This window comes from Bipolaris maydis (genome assembly GCF_028858645.1).
Source record: "Bipolaris maydis strain C4 unplaced genomic scaffold PSV08scaffold_9, whole genome shotgun sequence".
Classification (NCBI taxonomy): Eukaryota; Fungi; Ascomycota; class Dothideomycetes; order Pleosporales; family Pleosporaceae; genus Bipolaris; species Bipolaris maydis.
The window spans coordinates 74,402-77,687 of NW_027093865.1; positions in this window are offsets into that span (position 1 = coordinate 74,402).

A 3,286-nucleotide genomic window follows, 5' to 3' on the forward strand; every position below is an offset into this window, starting at 1 on the left:
GTAAGAAGTTAGCGTATCGCTTATTTAGTAGTAGTATTAGTATTTTAAATACGCTTAGTGTTTGTTGGTTTTAGGTAGGGGCAGCTAGTAGGGACTCTACATTTATTTCTCTATTAATTTAAGCCTCTAGTCCTTAGCTCTCTTACCTGTTTTCCTACGTATTTACTATAATAGTATTACTATTAGGCGGCATTTTATTACTAAGCTTTTTCTCTTAGTAAGCTGTGGAGTAGTCTGTGTATTCTTATTTTCGTAAGTAAGACGTGTTTAAATTAGCTACTTTACTAGCTTGTAGCTCTATAGCGCGTAGGCTACACGACTTAGCACTAGTTGTAATTAATTTCTTAGGATAGATTTGTATATATTAAGCTAAAATTATACCTATTCTAGAAAACTCGAAGTTAGTGTGTAATAAAGATATAAGAATAGATAGATTTTATTATTTACTCTCGTTATAGTTAACTTAAATTATACTTTCTTACTAGTTACTTAACTTTATAAGATTAATAATTATTAGTCTATTTAATATAGATTAGAAATTATTAACTTATTATTACTTTCTACTTAAGTACACCTACTCTACTATATCGCTAAATAAATACCTTATAGCGCTTTTTATACTATCTTACTTACTCTAACCTAAATTAAGCTTAGAGAAGTATTAGCACTAAACCCTATATAATACTTTAACTACCTATAGATTTAGTAGACTTAGGAAGATTAATATTAGAACGCCTAATTAAGACTTATAATATCTTATAATTACTCTTAGTTATAAGCTAGTACTAGTAAACTAGTCTAGAGTCCTAGACTAGTACACAACCTAGTAACTAATAATAAGATATTAACTCCTAGCGACGATAAGGAGCAGATAATAGATAACTCTAGATAAGTAGTTTATAGTCTTAAGTAATAGGCTAAGATCTATATATAGTAAATAGCTAAAATATAAGTAATAATTAATTAGCTTATAAGTTAGCTAATAGCTATACTAAATAAAAGGCCTATTAGAAAACCTAAGATAGTAACCCTAAATAAATACGATAGTAACTAAGAAGGGTTATAGACGTTACTTACTACTATTAAATTATACTATAGCTATAATAATGTACTAAATAATAAAGAAAAGATCCTTATAGTAAATACACACCTAAAGAGTAAAGTAGCTAGTTAGATATAACTCTATATAGAGGATTTCTTAGTAGATATTAATAATAAAGGAACTAAGGACGAGACGCGTACCTTATTTAGTAGTTAAGCTAACTTTAAGGAAGAAATAAGTCGCATCTTTAGGGAGGTAGACGTAGAAAGCTAGGTAGAGAAAGTAATATCTCGCCTAAAGTAGACTAAAGCTATATTAGCTTATATAGCGGAGTTTAAGCAACTATAAGCGTAAATTAATTAAGATAATTTAGCACTCTAAATAGTATATAAAGTAGGTCTAAAGGAAAATATTAAGAATAAACTTATACACTATAATAAGCTAAAGGATTTATACTTATTAATTAAGTTAGTAATAAGAATTAATATATAACTATAAGAATAAAAAGAAGCCTAGAAAGGATATAGACTAGGGCCACTCTTTACTAATACCTAAAGGTATTAGAGTAATAAGGATTATAATAGAGATATATATATAACTAGTAAAGTATAAAATAAGTTTAAGGATAAGAATAAAGCTAGAGGAAAGTTTAATAATAGTCTTTCTAAGGAAGAACGCTAGAAGCGTTATAATAGTAAGGTATACCTCTACTATAGCAAAGTAGGACACTTTTATAAGGATTACCTAAAGAATAAAGTTAAGTAAAGAGTAGTTAAGATTAGGATACTATAGATAGCGACACCCTACCTAACTAAGGAGCTAAATAAGACTCTTAGCAACCTAAACCTATATAATAAAGTAAGATAAGCTACTAATAAGGCCTTTAAGCTAGTATAAAGAGTAATAAAACTCTAAGACTTTAAGTAAGACGAACTACTACTAATAGATTAATAAGTTAAAGAAGTAAAGGTACTACGCCGCCTAAGAAACCAACAGTACTAGATTTATAAAAACACTAAGCACTAAGCTAATAACTATAATATTAAAGAATAAATTATAGTTATAAGACTCTATATAGAGGAAATTACTTATAGGGCTACCTAAGAACAACCTAGATTTAAAGAATCTAATAATAAGGAGACGCCTTAAATATTTAAGAAATAAATAAAGTAATATAAGTACCTACATTAAGTTAACTACCTAAAATAGTGCGAATATTACTTAAGGAAGTAAGAAGAAACTAGGAATAATAAGAACGATTGCTGCTATATTAACTTATAGCATAATAAGTATTAAGTATAGTATTACTAGATATACTAGCTAGGAGAAAAGAAAGCTTATAAAGAGCTATACTAGATTAATTATATAACTAATTACTAGTTCTATAGGGAATAATAATAGAATACTTAAAAGATAGACAACTACTACTATAGTATAATATCTACTAAGGAGTGTAATATAAAGAACTATAGAATATATAGAGCTATAAGACTAAAAGTTATAATAACTAGAGTATATAAGTAAGAACTAGAAAAGTCTAATAAAGAAAAGAGCTATAAACGACTCTTATAGACGCATTATAAAAAGAGATACACCTTCTACTAATAATAGTTTAAAAATACTTAAGAAATAAATAATTATCTCTATAGTACCTTATTAGTAAATATCTATAAGGTAGATAGATACTTAATTTATAGAATAAAGAAGCTAAGTCTAATAAAGGGGTTTATAAAGGAAGATATACTATACTAAAATACCTATTAGAGCTCCTATTATAATAATTAATATATAATACACTATTCTACTAAAAATAGTAAAGGCTACTTTCCTAAGAAGAAGAAAGATAAGTAAATAAAAAACTAAGATACTACTAGGGATAAGGTTACGCTAGTAAAAGTAGTCCTAAAATAACCCTTATGTTACAAGCAACAAGCAGAAGGATTCACTCCCCGGGTATGACGATGGTTAGTTGGGAAACCACTTGGGATCCTGACGGGAAGGATGGACATCGCGGGGCTAGGTCACGTGATGTGCCATCACGCTAAGACGGTGCCATTAGTGATGGCAGGACCCGTATGTGATGGTAGCCATCAGAAGTGGAGACGACCATCAGTGATGGCAGGTCAATGTTCTGATGGCAGGACTGGAAGCAACGAGGATATAAGGATGGATGGATTTTATTATTTACTCTCGTTGTGGTCAACTCAAATTGTACTTTCTTACTAGTTACTCAACTTCACAAGA